The sequence below is a fragment of the Palaemon carinicauda genome, chromosome 15 (assembly GCF_036898095.1).
Source record: "Palaemon carinicauda isolate YSFRI2023 chromosome 15, ASM3689809v2, whole genome shotgun sequence".
NCBI classification, from domain to species: domain Eukaryota; kingdom Metazoa; phylum Arthropoda; class Malacostraca; order Decapoda; family Palaemonidae; genus Palaemon; species Palaemon carinicauda.
Window position 1 is genome coordinate 127,354,963 of NC_090739.1, and position 20,587 is coordinate 127,375,549.

Genomic DNA, 20,587 nt, shown 5'->3' on the forward strand with positions numbered 1-20,587 from the left:
CGGGAGAGCTTCTCCCACGGCGCAGACTACTCAAGCAACCACACTGCGACATCTCTCCCGAACCGGGGCGTCGCTTCGGCTTCATGCCTGGAGACACTACGCTTCCTCCTCTAGAAGAGACAACCCGCTACAGTCGCGGTACGGAGGTCGCGTCATCTGCGATAGTCATCCACAGGGGTCTCCCAGGCAAAGTGAAGAGTCTAAGGCGGTTGGTGCCGTGGGAGATATACTTCTTCCCGTGAGGCCTCTTCTCCAGCAATAACGGTCTTATTGCCTTTCGGCGGGAGGAAACTCCTTTCCGCTCTTGGCAATGAAGCCTGTCGCTCAGCCTTTCCCTGACCTTCAGGCTTAAAGGAATAACTTTTTCCTGCCCGCTGGATCTATCCTCGCTCATGCGAAGCTACGATCGTCCCTGCCCTAGTCGGAGGAAGACCTCCAACTTGGAGCATGGCTCGGACTTTTAGTCCTTTAAGAGATCTTCTCAAGACCCTTTTACGACAGGCCTCGGATTGTATTCCGCCCTGGGTCTTCTGCTCACTCTGGCCACGGCCAGTGTGTAAGCAATCTTCTTGGTCTCTTACTACTCCCCCCCTTTCTAAGGAAGAGGGGAAGGCAACATTCAGGCTCGCTCCTGAGTTGTTGGCTAGACTCAGAATCTGTGGGTCCCGACCCTTCGGTCCGATTCATTCAAGATTTTGAGTCTCCATTCTGTGTGTTATGTCCCAAGACCTTCTCTTTCTTGCCAGTACAGGAATCGAGAGGTTAGCGCTGGGAACAGCTGCAGTTTGGCCTCAGTTGCAGCCGATTTGGGAACACAAGGAGGACATGGGGGGAGAGTCACCAGTATACCTCTTCAGCCCGGACTCAAGGACATTCATCTCGACCTGTCTTCAGACCCTCCCCCGTCACGTCGCCCTACAGCACGATGTTGGATACATCGCAACGTCCCTCGCCTTCGAGTAATACTACTCTGTGACGCAGGTGCTACAAGCTGGAGTCTGGAAGCGTCTGATGACCTTCGCAGCCCGCTTCCTGCAGGGCGTGACCCACAGGAGTCTCGATACGTTTTCTATCGCTCTGTGGTGGCTACACAACAGCTGGTCTAACCTCAGGCTCCTTTTTGGACAGGTAGCAGAAGGTTGAGGGCATTGTTATCAGGTTTTAGTCTGCATGAACGAAAGAAGTATGTCTGGCCCTTACTTCTTTCTTCATCATCCCCTCTACGGGGAAGCAGCATCCTGGTCTCTGCATAGCTGACCTCGAACCTCTGCAGGTAAACCATGCTTCCTTGTGTTCCGAGTATTGAGTCAATACTGTCGCGTCCCCCATACCCTGACGAGGTGGTATTGGGAACGTCTTAACCCAGAGTTCCTTCTGGAACTCCAGGTCAACTGCCTAAGACGGGTCACACTTCTTCCTTCACACACAAGCTTACGTAGGCCACATGGTTCCTTGCGGTGCAAGGAACTTGTGAGGTGCAGGGACTCCTTTTCTCGAGTGCGACTCACTCGGATTCTGAGTCCCCGGGTAAAGCCAAAGCCAGTATGGCTGGGGACTTTCCACCCTTCCTAAGGGATAAGTCACCCTTTGTAAATAGCGTGGTTTGTATTTCGGTTACGGAACAAATGACAAATTCGAAGATAATTTGTATTTTTCCTAACCATACAAACCTTAGCTATTTACACATATTTGCCCGCCAGCCCTGTCCCCCAAGACAAGTCCTACCTCTAAGTGAAAGTGAGTATTCACCTGTGTGTGAGGGGGAGGAGGGGTAGCTAGCTACCACTCCCCTACCCCCCCGCTAACTAGCGCGGGGGTAATACACCCTCGTTAAATTCTAATGGCTCGCCATTTCAGCTACGCTAAAAGTAATAACCCTTTGTAAATAGCTAAGGTTTGTATGGTTAGGAAAAATACAAATTATCTTCGAATTTGTCATATCTTTATCACAGAACATGGATGGATGTATGTTAACCAAGACCAAGAATACTGCATATAATGATTTAAGCAAGTACAAAGCTGGTTCTCTTTTGAATCTTAAAAAGAAGAAGGTGCTTCCATTGTACAGAAAGCATAGGAGTACTGTATGTGAAATGCAGAGGATGAAGGATTGTTTTGTACGAGTGACACTGGGAGAAATACATCGCTGCTCATGGGTAAGAGAAGTTATTTTGCTGCTAATTTCTATTGGGATACATAGTTAAGTAATTGATTAACTGTTATGATATGGAAGAAATTTTAAGCCAACACATTATCAGAGTACATCAAAGTCTATTGTAAGAGAAATTAATTATTTATATAAAGAACGTTCTATAATCTGAAAATCATAATTCTCTATAGATAATGTCTTGAGTATTTAGATTTTGAAACAGAAATACTTTAAACTTTTCCTAATTATCTGCACTCAAACCAGGTATTTGTTCCGTAACCGAAATACAAACCACGCTATTTACAAAGGGTTATTACTTTTAGCATAGCTGAAATGGCGAGCCATTAGAATTTAACAAGGGTGTATTACCCCCCGCGCTAGTTAGCGGGGGGGGTAGGGGAGTGGTAGCTAGCTACCCCTCCTCCCCCTCACACACAGGTGAATACTCACTTTCACTTTTGGCTCGGACTGTGACAGACGTCTCTGTCTTGGTCCTCGCTTGGCAGCCATTGTCTGTTTTGTCTTTACTTAATCGCTTACTTTTCTTTTACTCAATATATATGTAAACATGTTTTCATGTTTGTATATATATTTGAGTATAGAAATAAGTAAGTTTCCTTTTCAGATGTGTGTGTGTAGTGTACGATATGTACGTGGAGGCCTCGGCAGTTAGGCCACCACGGCGTATTTTATGGGTGGCGATCGAGTTTGACTTATGTCTTTCTCTCTCTCTCTCTCTCTTGAGGTCGTTCACCCTTTTACTACGTGTTACTACGCCCTTGTAGCCTAGCTTCCTTTCCGTGTGGGGGGTTGCTACGCGTACGTTTGTATCAATTAGTTATGAATCTAATTGTAGTTGTTTTTTTTCAGCTTGTAGAACGATTCCTTTCAGGGTTTTCGTTCTTTCTTTAGTGTTCATTCATTTTTTTAATTACATAATTACATAGTTACATAATTATAATTGTTATAATTCTGTTTTGGTTACAGCTCTCCTTCCGCGAGTGTAAGTGGTTGTGAGGGCACGTGCCTGTTGTGTAATTCTTGTTCCTTTCCCTCGGGATTCCTCTTCGGAGCCTTCCCGGGGGAATGAATGTGTACTAATATTATTTGTTTTATTTTTTTTTTACAGTTACCGATCTAGTTCGTTTCTGTAATATAGCAACGGTGTGAGCTGTCTGGTTGAGTCCTGGGGATTCGGCTGTTGCTGCCTCCCCCCTTGTATTTTCGTCAGGGGCGTGTCTCCTTCTACTGGTAGTACTCCCGTGTCGACGGACAGCTCTCCAGTTCATTTTAGAACAGTCAGGAGGCTTGCCTCCTTGGGCGGATAACTTTCCTTCCGAGGGAAGTTTTTCCTGTCCAGGCTTGAGTTTTTCCCCTTTTGGGGGGTTCTTCTCTTGCCTTTTTTTCGTGCGACTATGCTCTTGGTGCTGAGCGGTCGCACCTGCAGTTTCGCTCAAGGGACTGGGCAACTGCAGGAGCTCCTCTTCGGAAGATTGCTCCTTTTAGGTCACTGGCTGACCAGTCTCTTCCTCGAAGTGTTTCTCTTTCGTTCGCGAGAGAGTACACTCATAGAGACTCCTCTTCGGAGGTTTCTTCTGTTGCTGTTGCTGTTGGCCTCCCTCGCCGTAAGGCCCTCCGTCCGCCTCGTCGTAAGGGCCTCTCATCTCCCTATAAGGGTGCTTGAGGCGCCCTTTTGGATCTCCGTTTGCAGCCTACACTCCTTTTTTCTCGATCTTCCGCCTTGGTGCAGATGGACAGCAGTCTGATCTCGTCTTCCGACGGGCAACGGTCTTCCCGACGGACAACGGTCTGCCCGATGGACAGCGGTCTTCCGACGGACATCAGTCTCCCGGCGGACAACGATTCCTTCGGGGCAAAGGGTTGCCCCCACGGGGGTTCTTCCCTTGCGTGTCAGGGTTTCCCTGCGCGCCCTTCTGCTCATCAGCGCTCTCCTGTTCGTCAGCGCTTTCAAGATGATCTTCCCTGCGGTTCCTGTTACGTGCCCTGTGCGCCCACGTTCGCCCTCGCGATCTAGAACTTCGGTTCAGGTCGGGGTCAAGGACTTCTTCTTTGCGCAGGCTTCCACGCGTAGCCTTCTGCTCGTCAGCGATCATCAGCTCGCCAGCGATCATCAGCTCGTCAGCGATCATCAGCTCGCCAGCGATCTCCGGATCACCCACGTGTGTTACAGCTGGCACGCCAACGTTCTCCAACACTTTTGAAGGAACATGGTTCGCCAGCTACTAGCTCACCTGCGCATGCTGATCGCCATCGCGCGACCCTCAACTGCGGATGCTGATCACCATCGCGCGACCCTCAACTGCGGATGCTGATCACCATCGCGCGACCCTCAACTGCGGATGCTGATCGCCATCGCGCGACCCTCAACTGCGGATGCTGATCGCCATCGCGCGACCCTCAACTGCAGATGCTGATTACGCATGCTGCTCCTCATCGCACAACCCTGAACGATCGCCCTCCTGCGGATGCTGATCACCATCGCACCCTTTCACGCGATCATTCACCTGCGCATGCTGCTCGCCATCGCACAACCCTGCACGATTGCCCGCTTACGCATGCTGCTCTTCATCGCACAACCCTGAACGATCGCCCTCCTGCGGATGCTGATCACCATCGCACCTTTTCACGCGATCATTCACCTGCGCATGCTGCTCGCCATCGCACAACCCTGCACGATCGCCCGCTTACGCATGCTGCTCCTCATCGCACAACCCTGAACGATCGCCCTCCTGCGGATGCTGATCACCATCGCACCCTTTCACGCGATCATTCACCTGCGCATGCTGCTCGCCATCGCACAACCCTGCACGATTGCCCGCTTACGCATGCTGCTCCTCATCGCACAACCCTGAACGATCGCCCTCCTGCGGATGCTGATCACCATCGCACCCTTTCACGCGATCATTCACCTACACATGCTGCTCGCCATCGCTTACCATCACGCGGTCATTATCGCCAGCGATCTTCTTCACCTACGCGGCAGCACGATCCCTCGCCGTCACGCCATCGCTTGCGTTCGTCGCCTCGGACACGTGTTCATTTACCTGCCCACTCGCCTGCGCGATCGCTCGCCTGCGCGCCCGCGCGATCGCTCGCCCGCGCGATCGCTCGCCCGCGCGATCGCTCGCCCGCTCGCCTGCGCGCCCGCGCGACCATTCGCCTTTGCGCAACCGTTCGCCTTTGCGCAACCGTTCGCCTTTGCGCAACCGTTCGCCTTTGCGCAACCGTTCGCCTTTGCGCAACCGTTCGCCCTCGCGCGACCATAGTTCGCGGCGAATTCCACAGCCGGTGGTAGCAGCAGGGACGCGTGCTCCTAGACGGCACTCGGGATCACCTCCATCCAAGCACAGGTTGGTAGTGCAGGACGAAGACAGGTCAGTACAGCATTCTTCCCCACCTTCTTTTCAGGCAGGTACCGTCGGGTCCACTCCAAAGGATCGCCCGATCCCTTTCACCTTAGCGAGGATTTCGGACTCTGTGTCCTTGGAGCAGCAGACATGGTTTGGTCCGCTGGCACGGGCGTTAATGAGGGTTATGAAACCAGTACTCGCCGGCCAGGGTAACAAACCAGCGGCTGTCTCTCCTACGCTGAAGAGAAAGAGAGGAGTGGACTTCGTGGTGACTTCCCCTAGGGCGAAGTTGGTTCCCAAGAGGTCGGTCTCGAGGGTCCCTTCTCCTGTACGAGTACTCTCTCCTTCTCCTGCCTTGGAAGGATTTTTGGCGGGGGGGCTTTCCGTTCAAGATTTCTCCATCGGACAAGGGGTGACTGCTTACCTCTTCCTCTGGGAGCTTACCAGGTTCTTTCCCTCCTCGGTTACGGCCCGAGGTTTGGTTCAAGGAAGCTACAGGAAGATCAAGGGTACTTTCCTCCTCTCGAGCTCAGACACCTTGGCCTTTCGTCGTTAAGTATCTACTTGCGGACAAGCTCGATGTTGTACCATCTGGACGCGCTGACTGAAGGCTTCCTTCGGGTGTCTCATCTGTGGAGGTCGACGACCTCAGACACCCTTCCATCCTTGAGAAGAGTTTTGTCTGTGCCCAAGGACAGAGACTTAGACAGCTGCTGTGCGGAGTAAATCGACTTCCGGTTTCACTCCTCCAAGGCGCTTTCTTCCAGACTCTGCAGGGCTCCAGCGCCCTTTTCTTTCAACCACGTCGGCCTAAGTTATCGGCTACGACAACTGGGACAAGGTGTCCAATTGCAGTTTCCTCCTGTCAGGAACAGATGGCACGGGAGACTCCCCCGGGGGGGCATAGTCCTAAAAGGAGTTCACGAACTCTAGGATTGCAGGTTTTTCGCTGGGAGGATGCTTAAGGTTACTCATCCGAATGACAGCTTCCCGATGCCCATTCCCGCACAATCTCTGTGAGTAGCCAAGGATATCGCGCCTGCCGTCTCTGTCAGCGAATTCAGTGTCTCTGAACCTCTATGCCATAGCGTCAGCAGAGTTGCCCGGTTGGGCAGAATGATCCATACCTTAGGCGAAGGTCTTCCTTAGGATCATCGACGGCTTCACCCCCGGCCCCCTCAGTCGATCCTTTCTTGTAAGGAAGGATCTGAGAGGGGATGTCCATAGTCGACCTCTCAGTCCTGATCAAGTTTGTCGAACAAACTTCGGCCAGCGTAGACCAGCAGAATCGATCAGACTGGTAACGAGGCGACAGGACTCCTTTAACCCTGGATCGGAAGGACGGGTACTTTCAGTTTCCATTCCATCCATCTTCCAGGGTGCTCGTCGAATTCAGCCTAGACTGCAAGTATTCCTGCTTATGATGCAGTGTGGCTATCCCGCCGTGGCATAGCAGGTTTGTTTCCCCAGAGAACTCTCCCTGCCTTCCTCTTGGCCGCTCAGGTGCAGGCTTCCGCCTCCTCTGCTGTTTGGAGGGCTGGTCAACTCCGGTAGGCTCGGGTTTCGACCTTCTTCAGCGCCGGGACTAGCTTCCGGAATGTGACCATGAGTGTGGGCTCATGGTATTTTGCTTGGAGCCTTCTCTTCCTCTGCCTCAACATCTGGAGTATCTGGCCATGATTTTGAGTCAACCGCCTTACCACATTGGAAACCCCGCTTCTCGTCCGTCCAGCGAGGTTAAGCAACGTCGGTACTTGGATGGGTGACCACCTGGGGACGCCAGATTCTGTTACCGCATCCTCCGAGCCTTCCTTTCGGTTGACTGTGGCAAGACTGAGGAGAGTCGCAGTACCTGTTCTCAGTCAAGCAGAGCTTTCAGCCCTACCTTGGAACGTTTCCTAGTTCTTCTTTCCTCATTGACCCGTCTATAGTCCGAACGGTCGCCTCAGGATAAGTTCCATGTGGGGCGATCCAAGTCCCGGTGGCTTCAGGCAATGTTTAACCGGACTCCCTGGCCCTATGGGACCAGCGGAACTATTAAACCTGCAATGGGTGTTGACCTATGGAGCCTCTTGATGGTAGTGGATATTCTCGTCCTTTCCCCACATTCTTGATGCAGTTCTCGGACTCGTCAAAGGAAAGGGGGGGGGGCATGTTCCGGTCCAGGCCTATGGTCAAGACCTGAAGGATACCTCTCCATCATTCAGGCAGGCTTAAGGGCCTTAGTCTGGCCCCTCTTCAGATCCTACAGCTCCTGCCAAGTCGCCCCGTTGCGCGTCGACTTCATTCTAACCAGCAGGGGACGCATTTTCACACCTTCACATCTTGTAGTAGAGATACTGGGATGATTGAGATTCTCTCAATTCCACCATCGACTCTCTCATTCCAGGCAGGGGAATGTCTCTCTCAGACTATCCGAGCAGAGCCTCATAGAGAGAGTGTACCTAGGGGTCTTTGACCTTGGGTAACCAGCAAGTGCTGGTCTGGGGGACCTGATCGCAACACCTTGGAACCTCAAGCTTCCACTAGTCTTACCCCCAGTCTCAGACCCCGAGACTCTGGCAAGATGCATTCCGGTGATGGTGGGACAACTTCGACGCCTGCGTCTTCCCTCCTTTTTGTCTGCGGACAATGGGTCTCAACAAAACCAGGTTGTCTGTCAACCTTTCAATGGGAGAGCTCCACTGGGACTATGCGCAGAACGGTTTCTGGACCCTCTGCTTCCCCTGACGGAACTCCCGGGAGAGCTTCTCCCACGGCGCAGACTACTCAAGCAACCACACTGCGACATCTCTCCCGAACCGGGGCGTCGCTTCGGCTTCATGCCTGGAGACACTACGCTTCCTCCTCTAGAAGAGACAACCCGCTACAGTCGCGGTACGGAAGTCGCGTCATCTGCGATAGTCATCCACAGGGGTCTCCCAGGCAAAGTGAAGAGTCTAAGGTGGTGGGTGCCGTGGGAGATATACCTCTTCCCGTGAGGCCTCTTCTCCAGCAATAACGGTCTTATTGCCTTTCGGCGGGAGGAAGCTCCTTTCCGCTCTCGGCAATGAAGCCTGTCGCTCAGCCTTTCCCTGACCTTCAGGCTTAAAGGAATAACTTTCCTGCCCGCTGGATCTATCCTCGCTCATGCGAAGCTAGGATCGTCCCTGCCCTAGTCGGAGGAAGACCTCCAACTTGGAGCATGGCTCGGACTTTTAGTCCTTTAAGAGATCTTCTCAAGACCCTTTTACGACAGGCCTCGGATTGTATTCCGCCTTGGGTCTTCTGCTCACTCTGGCCACGGCCAGTGTGTAAGCAATCTTCTTGGTCTCTTACTACTCCCCCCTTTCTAAGGAAGAGGGGAAGGCAACATTCAGGCTCGCTCCTGAGTTGTTGGCTAGACTCAGAATCTGAGGGTCCCGACCCTTCGGTCCGATTCATTCAAGATTTCGAGTCTCCATTCTGTGTGTTATGTCCCAAGACCTTCTCTTTCTTGCCAGTAAGGAATCGAGAGGTTAGCGCTGGGAACAGCTGCAGTTTGGCCTCAGTTGCAGCCGATTTGGGAACACATGGAGGACATGGGGGGAGAGTCACCAGTATACCTCTTCAGCCCGGACTCGAGTACATTCATCTCGACCTGTCTTCAAACCCTCCCCCGTCACGTCGCCCTACAGCACGATGTTGGATACATCGCAACGTCCTCGCCTTCGAGTAATACTACTCTGTGACGCAGGTGCTACAAGCTGGAGTCTGGAAGCGTCTGATGACCTTCGCAGCCCGCTTCCTGCAGGGCGTGACCCACAGGAGTCTCGATACGTTTTCTATCGCTCTGTGGTGGCTACACAACAGCTGGTCTAACCTCAGGCTCCTTTTTGGACAGGTAGCAGAAGGTTGAGGGCATTGTTATCAGGTTTTAGTCTGCATGAACGAAAGAAGTATGTCTGGCCCTTACTTCTTTCTTCATCATCCCCTCTACGGGGAAGCAGCATCCTGGTCTCTGCATAGCTGACCTCGAACCTCTGCAGGTAAACCATGCTTCCTTGTGTTCCGAGTATTGAGTCAATACTGTCGCGTCCCCCATACCCTGACGAGGTGGTATTGGGAACGTCCTAACCCAGAGTTCCTTCTGGAACTCCAGGTCAACTGCCTAAGACGGGTCACACTTCTTCCTTCACACACAAGCTTACGTAGGCCACATGGTTCCTTGCGGAGCAAGGAACTTGTGAGGTGCAGGGACTCCTTTTCTCGAGTGCGACTCACTCGGATTCTGAGTCCCCGGGTAAAGCCAAAGCCAGTATGGCTGGGGACTTTCCACCCTTCCTAAGGGATAAGTCACCCTTTGTAAATAGCGTGGTTTGTATTTCGGTTACGGAACAAATGACAAATTCGAAGATAATTTGTATTTTTCCTAACCATACAAACCTTAGCTATTTACACATATTTGCCCGCCAGCCCTGTCCCCCAAGACAAGTCCTACCTCTAAGTGAAAGTGAGTATTCACGTGTGTGTGAGGGGGAGGAGGGGTAGCTAGCTACCACTCCCCTACCCCCCCGCTAACTAGCGCGGGGGGTAATACACCCTCGTTAAATTCTAATGGCTCGCCATTTCAGCTACGCTAAAAGTAATAACCCTTTGTAAATAGCTAAGGTTTGTATGGTTAGGAAAAATACAAATTATCTTCGAATTTGTCATATTTTATAATTTAGCACTAGAAGTAAATTAGTTATGTATTTCATCAGAAAATATTTCCAATTTTTAAAATATTCTTTATTCATTTATTTTCTCCTTATCAAGGATCTCGGTGGTTGAAGGACTTGCGATATTAGACATGGCTTATTCAGTCTTGACACTTTTCAGTGAATGAATTACGTACTTTTAAATGTTGTTGTCTTGAATTTCTTCCAAAATATGATAATCCCTTGTCAAGTACCTACCAATGTTTTACAAAAACTATCTTGACCAGTTCTACATTCAAATGGGAAATCAGCTTTTTTGACATTTTTCAGTTTGGTGAGTGATAAACTTTGGAACTTTTTTCCCATAGTCAGATTTCATGACTCATTACCTTCTGCCCTTCTAAGTGCAGTTTCTCAATTCCCTTATGATTAAACAAGTTTTGTATTTCTTTTTTAGAGTATTGGGTTATATACAGTATACTATCAGCCTCTACTTAAGAGTTGTTTAAAGTATTACTTCTTAATTGTAACTGTGAAGTGAAGGCGTCTTAGATTAAGGACTACAGTACCTACCTTTTGGAGATGAAAGGTGTTGTGTCTTCCCTTTATCTTGAGTTGATTTATGTTTATGCATTTTAGTTTTCTGTACTTAATGCCCTTTTGATGTGTTTTTCACTTTCTTTTGTTTATGTAGGATCACCACATGGTTATAGCTCAATTGAATTTTCTACAGTGCAATGTTTTGCTGCATAATAAATGTATAAAAGCCTTAAAGGTAAACTACAGGGGAAATCATGTTCCCAAAAATTGTACTCCAATTATGTTATTAGATTTGCCGAGGTAAGTTTTCTTGATTTTTCACTAATAGGAAATCAAGGTAGTAGGTGGATAAGGGCACCAGCCACCTGTTGAGATACTACCTTGAGAGGGTAATTGGGACCTTTGACGGGCCAGGCAGTACTATATTGGATCCCTCCCTCTGGTTACAGCTCATTTTTCCTTTGCCTGCACATACACCGAATAGTCTGGCCTATTCTTTCCACATTTTCCTGCCCGCATACACCTGGCAACACTGAGATTACCAAAAAAAGTCTCCTTCGCTCAAGGTGTTAACTACTACAACGCATTTCTTCAGTGGCTACTTTCCTCTTGGTAAGGGTAGAAGAGACGTTTTAGCTATGTAAAGCAGCTTTTCTAGGAGAAGGACACTCTAAAATCAAACCATGTTCTCTATTCGTGGGTAGTGCCAAAGCCTCTTTACCATGGTCCTCCACTGTCTTCGGGTAGAATTCTCTTGCTTAAGGGTACACTTGGGCACACTATTCTGTCTTGTATCTCTTCCTTGGTTTTTTTTTTTAATTTTTATAGTTTCTTAAATTTTTTTTACTATTCTTGAAATATTTTATTTGATTGTTTATTACTTCCTTTGTAGTTTAATTACAGTATTTCCTTATTTCCTTTCCTCACTGAGAAATTTTTCCCTGTTGGAGCCCTTGGGCTTATAGCATCCTTCTTTTCCAACTAGGGTTGTAGCTTAGCCAGTAATGATAATGATAGTGTGTGTAGAAGACCAGTTAGTATGCTATAAGAGTTGAGCTCCTACCCTCGTAAGTAGTACTGTAGGTAGGCACTCTTTTTTTCGTTTTACAGTAGTCACCAAATTCTGATAGCCATGTCTGAGAAACTTGAACTGTATTTTTTAAATATTTAACTTAGCCGGTAAATATATAATAGCTGCAACTCTGTTGCTCGACAGACACATACATAAAAAACTCGCCAGCGATCGCTATGCAGGTTGCGGGTGTGCCCACCAGCGCCAACTGTCGGCCAGATACCACTCGATGTATACAAAACTTTCAATTTCTTCTCTGTCGACGTGTCGACAAGACGTACTTTACTCGCTGTTGAACCTGGAGTTTTTCCCATCATATTTGGTGAAGTACTTTAATTTGGTTTGAGCTTTCGCAGTACAGGTGCTTTTCTTCAAATAAATCCTTGAACTCTTTTTTGAATCGGATTAATTGTTGATGACTTAGATCGTTTTTGGAATTTTCCCTTGACTAATTCAAAATGGCTGACCCTTCTCAAGTTCCCAAGTTTCGAAAGTGCAATGCTAGGGACTGTCATAGGCGTCTTCCAAAGGCTTCTCTCGACCCTCACACTGTTTGTTCCAATTGTCGGGGTAAAACCTGTCAATTGGAAGATCGGTGTGAGGAATGCGTGGGCCTTTCGGAATTCGATTTTATCGAATTTGATAAATATACACGCAGACTAGAGAGAGATAGGGTAAGGAGAAGTTCTTCTAGGTCGGTAGATTTTTCCTCTCCACATGCCCCTGAACCTATTCCTTCCCCTGTAGTGGTTGTTCCTAACCCCCCTCCTAGCACTCAGGAACCGTTGATGGCAGACATGATGCGTGCTATTCATGCCTTGGGGGAGAGAGTTGAGTCTTTAGCAAGTGACCGAAATCAACTCATGGCGGACGTAAAGGAACTCAAGTGCCAAAGTGCCACGAAGGATAGTGTCAAAGTGCCTAGTGTTACGCAAAGTGTTGTGAACAGTGTTGCGCTCGAGGGTTCGTCTGTTCATGCCTGTCGTCCTCCTAGTCCGGGACCTCTTGCAAGCTCCCAAGCCCAGGGGAGAAGCAATGTCGTACGACTCATGGGTTCGAGAGGCCTTGATCAGCGATCAGACGTTCCCTCTAAGGTATCAGGCGTATCTCTCCAAGATCGCCCCTACCTAAGTAAGACGAGAGAGCCCATTTTTACCTCGTCGTCCGAAGGTGTTTCACGTAAGAAACCTTGGACCAAGGTCTCCAGACCTTTAAAGCGTAAGTCGGTCCCTTCAGGACAAGTCCAACGTCCCGGATGTAGCCACTGGGACAGTTCGGACCCGTTGCCGTCATCTGATGACTGCTCGCCGCCTAAGAGAGGCAAAGTTGTGCCGTCTCATTCGTTAACCCCGTCTGTTACCTCACCTGCTTCCGTAGACCCTAAATGGGTGTTACTGCAAGACATGCAGTCCAAGCTTGCGTCCTTGATGGAGGACTACAACGCCGAGAAGGTTACCGTTGAACCTACGAGCCTTCAGCCATCCAAGCGTTCTGTTGTGCGTCCTGTTGACGTGGATGTAGCTTTCTCGCGTCAACCAGTTGGGGTGGTACCTCCACCGATGCGACCCAGTGTGGATTTCCAGCCGCACGTTGACGTTAGGCAACGCACTGATGCGATTGGTGACGTTCAGGACGTTCATCAACCATCAGAGTTGACTTGTTTTGACGCGGTGCGTCAACCTCCGCAACCCGGTATGGTGTTGACTGCACAACCCAGACGGTCTAAACAGTCTCGGGTGGACGCTGTGCGTCCTCGCGCACCTGATATTGTTGACAGTTCCCAGACTGTTCAGCAGTTCCAGCCCTCTTAATGAGAGAATGCCTTGATGAAGTCATTGAGCTTCAGCACGGCATTTCATTCCCGTGCTGAAACTTGGTGACGGGCAAGAGGGCTCTCGAACTTGGGGAAATTGCTCCCCCAGTTCGAATCTAAATTTCTCTCTTTCATCTTTTTCTAACTCTTTATATGGCTTCAACCTTCTCCTAATATTATAAACTTTCCTTCATGTTGCTGTCCCAACCCTATGAGTAAAATTTCCCATATGTATGTGTATATATTTACATATATATGTGTGTTTATTATTTTTTTTCTCTTTTTATGGCATGGATGTTTCTACATCTATTATTGCCACTTGGGCGGATGTTTCTACATCCGGTATTGCTGCCTGCTTTGATGAATGGGAAGGGTGTCACGGTTGGGAGGTGTTTGTGCTCAAAGCTATATGTGAGAGTATTGGATGATCTCAGCCATCCCGAAGATGGTTTGGACCTTTTTGGCGGAACTATTCTCAAGTGTTGGGTCTTCGGAATCCAGGGGGATCCAACGCTTGGGGTAGGACTCTCGGCTTTTGGCCGGAAGCCCGTCATTACAGATATGGGGAGGATGATTCCATAGTTTCTTGGTCTCAGTCCTAACAGGCGGGTTCAGCTTACACCTGTGCCTCTATATCTGTTTTGATGCTATCCTTCGGGTAGGGTATGGAGTGGACCATCTGGGAAGTATACTCTCACTGTGCCGGTAGTGGAGAGTGTAAATCTCCTTCCCAACATGTGATGCCTTAATGTTCTCAAGCAGGTAAATCAAACTTCAAAAAATCACTCTTCTCTCTTCTTTTTTTATGATGGAATCTTGTGAAAATAACCCCACCTCCCCTGGATATGCTGACTCGCCCCCGGCACTGTTGACGACCTCTGGCAATTCATTTAAAGAAAACTCCGTTGACGACGTAGGAACTAAAAAGGACTATTCTTTAAACACTCGGAAAAAGGGTAATTTGGGCAACACAGGAAAACTGAAAGTCCTGCACGTTACCCAAATCCCTTTAGAAGCTAATTATGATGTGCTACATAAAATATTTGAGTGTTACGGATCAATAAATGAAATTAGAATGAAACTTCAAGATGATAATTGGGAATCTTGGTTATCATTTAATTGTCACGAGGAAGCATTTAATGCAAGCTGTAACATTGTTGATATTAAAGTAGGTAATATGAATGTTAAGGGTGCTCTGTGTGATGGGGCACCTAAAGATCTGGATGTCTACAGACCAGCAGACTGGGCTGATAAAGATATAGAGGCAGATATACCATCCCAAAGAAAGCCAAAACCACCAATGTGGCTTCTTGCTCAATCTGTAGGAGGTACGGAAAATTATTTCAAGATATGCAAATTTCTTCAGAGGAAGGTAGGTACGATCGCACCTGGAGATATATCTCGATTTGGGAAGAAAAGTTTCTTGATAAAGGCCAAGTCATACACACAGTCTGTTATACTGTCTAATTTGAAGACAGTAAATGATGATATAAAATTGGACATCAAACCCCATCTAAACTTTAGCTATGGAAGGGGAGGGGTTTTTAATAGGGATCTGTATGAATTTACTGAAGAGGAGATATTGGCCATGTGTCCCCTATCAGTGTGGAAAGTACATAAAGTACCTGGAACATCAATGATTGTTCTTACTTTCCAGGATGCTGATGTACCTTTCCACATAGACATAGAAAACGAAAGGATCAGAGTTCAACCTTTTAAGCAGAAGCCACTGCAATGTTATAATTGCTTTAAATTTGGACATCATTCCAAAGTTTGCAATAATGAAAAAATTTGTAATACTTGCTCCAAAATTTATCATGGGGATTGTACACTTGAGGCAAGGTGCTTAAACTGCAACTCTAATCATAAATCTAATGATAGGAGCTGCCAGTTTTATAAGTTAGAAGAGGCTGCCCTCAATAAATCAATTATTGAACATGTAAGCGTGGGGCATGCCAAGAGATTATTAAATAAATCTAATACTTATGCAAAAACATTAAAAACAGGAGAAAAAGTTCCTCGGGAATCATCTCACCCACCTACTACTGTAGGTAGTTCTCGAAAAAGGAATTCACAATCTATTGATAAAGTGCTGCATAAGACAAGAACATCTCCTCCTAAAGATTTATCATTGAGTATCAACAAAAAGACATTGCCCACCACTATCAAACCTTTGTCCCCCATTACAAAGGATAGTACTAACCTCTCCCAGGCCATATCCTTGCCTGATTTAATGGAGATTCCACCTGACACCAAGTTATCAGGTGTACCTGTAGTGGGGAAGGTACAAAAACCTGGTAACTTGCAACCTATTAATCGTAAAAGAGAGAGACCTCCATCTCTCTCACCCCCTTCCATAAGAAATACTAGAATTATGACATCAAATAAATATGATGTTTTGTCTGTTGATGTTGGCGATCAACCAGAAGACAATTTAAATAAATCAGAAATTCAAGTTGAGGTCCACCATCCCCCTCAACAAATATATAAAAAAGATACAAAGAAAAACTCCAATGTAAAACCCAACATAACAAGACCATCTCTGAAGAAACCTACAAGTAATAATGTTAGATTAAAAACTGCTAATTGGAAGACCTCACCCAAGACGTCTTCCAGAAATAATCCATAGTTTTCTCCTCCATTTTGCAATGGAACTGTCAGGGTTTGAGGGCGAAATATGAAGAACTTAAGCTCCTAATTCATGAGCATTCCCCCATAATAGTATGCCTACAGGAAAGTATGCTTGATTCTAACACTCCTAGTCCTCGAGAGTATGTTAGCTATAGAACACCATATAATCAACAAGCAGGGAGCCATGGCGGAAGTCTCATGTACATTCGTCGAGATGTTCCCCAAATACCCATGTCTATACGTACAACCCTGCAGGCAGTTGTTGTACAAATTGATATAGGGAGAAAATATACAATATGCTCTCTGTACTTACCTCCAAATGATGATATTTTATATGATGATTTAGTAGAAGTTATTCAACAACTCCCTCAACCTTTTCTCTTACTGGGAGATATGAATGGTAGACATCCTTTATGGGGTGATGTTTTGGCCAACACAAGGGGCAATATTATCTCATCAATTGTGGAGAATGAGGATGTGGGGCTCCTTAATACAGGAGAGCCCACGCACTTCCATGTTCAGACAGGTACTTTGTCATGCATTGACCTTTCAATTGCAAGCTCTAACTGCCTTCTTGATTTTGATTGGAGGACATTAGATGATTGGCATACTAGTGATCATGCACCAATCATTATAAACACCAACAAGGGTCCACCTTTGCAAAGATCGCCACGTTGGAATCTAGACAAGGCAGACTGGGTTAAATTTTCTGAGCTAAGTGAAATTGAAGGGAGAGCAGAACAGTTTGAAAGTATTGATGATGCCATAGACCTGCTGAATGGAACTCTTCATACAGCAGGAGTCAATTCAATTCCCAAAACAACAGGATTATTCAAACGACGACCAGTCCCGTGGTGGTCTTCAGAACTAACTGCACTCCACAGAGCCACAAGAAGATCTCTAACACGATTGCGTAGACTCCGAACTGATGAGAATTTAATTATGTACAAGAAATGTAGAGCACAGTTCCGTCGTGCCATGAAAGAAGCAAGGCGCCAGTCATGGATGTCTTTTGTTTCCTCCATTAACAGTAGAACACCACCATCTTCTGTGTGGAGGAAAGTAAAAAAGATAGCTGGCAAATTCACCCCCAACCCACCACCAGTGTTGAAGGTGAATGGCCAGTATGTAACTGAAGCAAATGAAGTTAGCAATGCCCTGGCTAATCATTTTTCAAATGTATCCAGCAAGTGTGAAGGAGCCCCTGGTCACCAGTATAGGAGCACTGAAGAAAAGAAAATTTTAAATTTTGCAACAAGAAGGGAAGAGTCGTATAATTCTCCTTTCACTGAAAGAGAATTTGATTCCGCACTTGCTCATTGCAACGATACAGCCCCTGGACCCGATGGAATTCCATATGCAATGATTAAACATGTACATTTTAATACAAAGCTATTTATTTTAAGTATTATTAATAGAATATGGCATGATCATAGCTACCCAAGTGTTTGGGAACTAGCCATTATTTTAGCCTTTTTAAAACCCGGTAAAGACAAGTTTTTAGCAGCAAACTATCGTCCTATTGCATTGACATCTTGTTTATGTAAAATCATGGAGAAGATGGTCAATGCAAGGCTGATATGGTACCTTGAAAAGAAAGGTATTTTATCACCGATTCAATGTGGATTCCGAAAAATGCACTCAACGACTGATGTGTTGATACGACTTGAGTCATCTATTTGTGAAGCCTTTGCTTCCAAACAGCACCATGTTACAGTATTTTTTGACCTTGAAAAGGCATATGATACCACATGGAGATATGGTATTCTTAAAACCATTCATGAATTGGGATTGAGAGGAGAGCTGCCACTATTTGTTCAGGCATTTCTTTCACATAGAGTTTTTCAAGTGAGAGTGGGGGAAACTCTATCAGAGAGTAAGTGCCAGGAAGAAGGAGTTCCTCAGGGTAGTGTGCTGAGTGTAACCCTTTTTGCACTAGCAATTAATGGGATATCCTCAGCCATTCCCCAGGATGTTCTCTCAACACTATTTGTGGATGATCTCTCAATATCATTTGCTGGCACTAGAATGGCAATGGTTGAGAGAAAAATCCAACTCTCTATTGATAAAATTATCCAGTGGGCTGACATGAATGGATTTAAGTTCTCGACAAGTAAAACTACCATTGTCCATTTTTGTCGTATCCGGGGAGTACATCCAGACCCGGATATATACATTAAAGGTCAACGGATACCATGTGTATCGGAAACCAAATTTTTAGGTTTGATATTTGACTGTAGACTTACATGGGTTTCTCACCTAAAAGCGCTAAAAGCTAAATGTGTTGAAGCTCTGAATATCTTAAAAGTATTGTCCCATACATCATGGGGGGCAGACCGCAATACTATTTTAAAATTATACAAGGCCTTGATTTTTTCCAAAATTAGTTATGGTTGTGAGGTATATTCTTCAGCCACCCCAAGCCGGTTAAAAATATTAGACTCTATACATCATGCAGGTATTAGATTATCTACTGGAGCTTTTAAAACCTCGCCTATCCCAAGTCTCCTTGTTGATGCTGGAGAGTTACCTCTAGACCTTTACCGAATGTCTTCCATTCTTCGGTATTGGTTTAGAATGCAAAGACTCCCTAGCTCTCTAGCCTTTCAGACTGCAAGCCTTGTAAGACACGCATCATACTTTGAGTTGCACCCAAAATTTCCTCAACCTTATGGCTTTCGGGTGAAACGATTTTTAAATAGTCTGGATATAATTAGAAATAAGGTACTTCCATTCAAGTTATCATCAACGCCTCCATGGAAATTACCTGACATATCTTTTTGTAAATACTTTATTGGAGTTAAGAAGAATATGACTGACTTAGAATCCAGGTCTCTTTTTATGGAACATGTCGAAGAACATAGGGGATCGACTTTTATATATACTGATGGCTCCAAATCTGATGCTGGCGTTGGATTTGGAGTACATAGTAATGATTTTAATTGTAGAGGTGCACTTCCTCTAACAGCTTCCATATTTACTGCCGAACTGTATGGCATATTAACCGCTATTGAGAAAATAGCTTTGGAAAAGGAGGGTAATTTTACAATTTTTAGTGATGCAAGGAGTGTTCTTCAAGCTTTAGAAGTTTTTAATTCTAGTAACCCTCTAGTTTTAAAGATTTTAGAATGGCTTTTTATTATTGGACGGAAAGGTATAACTGTTCGATTTTGTTGGGTTCCAGCACATGTAGGTGTGTCTGGGAATGAGAAGGCAGATTTACTGGCGAAGAATGCGGCATCCGAGTTGCTACCAAGGAGGTATCCCATTCCATGTAACGATCTCCTACCTTACATCAAGAAATTGGTTTGTGATAAATGGCAACAGCACTGGGACAGTCAAGACGGCAATAAAATGAGGGAAGTAACAAATATCATATCACCTTGGAGGTATAACATGATTCCCCGAAAATGGGAGACGACTCTTTGTCGTCTCCGTATTGGTCACACACGGTTGACACACGAGTTTCTGCTGAAGGGCCAACACCAACCGTACTGCGAGGACTGCTTAGTACCTTTAACAGTGAGGCATTTGTTGACCGAATGCCCTAATTTTACTAACTTAAGAAATAGATATCTGTTCGAGGCTCGAGGTGAGGATGGCAGGTTTATCCTTGCCAAGATTCTTGGACATGATGTGTCTTACTATGCGAGCGGAATTTTTAGATTTATTTCAGAAGCAGGTCTTCTGAAAACTCTATAACTATTTTGATGACTTCTTAATTTTTATGGTTTTAATCGAATTCTCTTTTAATTTTCATATACAGTAAATGGTATCGGCGTCAATGACCTTAGATGTCAGGATGCCAGAAAACTTTCAATCAATCAATCAATCAGCAGTTCCAGGACGCTGCGTCCGGCTCCGTCACGTATGCACCTGTGCGACCGGACTCTGCGAGTCAAACGTTGCCTACTCCGTTGCCGTTTTCTCATCAGTTATCGGATGAGGAACAGTCAGATGAGGACGTTGCTGAACCACAGCATGAGGATCAGCCTTCAGAACTAGATGAGCCTAAAGAAGTTCAACCATCCTTGGACTTTAGAAAAGTCATGGCTGTTTTTAAAGAGTTGTTCCCTGACCACTTTATTTCTGTGGCTCCTCGTTCGCCGCCGTCAGAGTTTGTCTTAGGCGTTCCTGCTACCATGCCTGCCTTTACTAAACTCGTTCTCTCTCGCTCATCCAAGAGAGCTTTACGGATGTTAGGCGATTGGTTAGAGACCAAGAGGAGTTTAGGGAAGACAGCATTTGCCTTCCCCCCATCTAAACTCTCATCTAGATCGAGCGTCTGGTATGCCACGGGAGAAGTTCTCGGCTTGGGAGTTCCTGCCTCTGCCCAGGGCGACTTCTCAAGTC

The 20,587-nt window shown here is 46.5% G+C and overlaps 1 long non-coding RNA gene across 2 annotated transcripts in view; it reads left to right on the forward strand.

The window, feature by feature from the left end:
• Nucleotides 1-1,930: 1,930 nt before the first annotated feature.
• The window catches only part of LOC137654729 (uncharacterized), a 53,089-nt gene continuing 34,432 nt past the window's right edge, over nt 1,931-20,587 (forward strand). For both annotated transcript variants that reach the window (XR_011046703.1, XR_011046702.1), the window contains exon 1: nt 1,931-2,156. This is a non-coding gene — a long non-coding RNA (uncharacterized lncRNA). The remainder of the gene's footprint in view (nt 2,157-20,587) is intronic.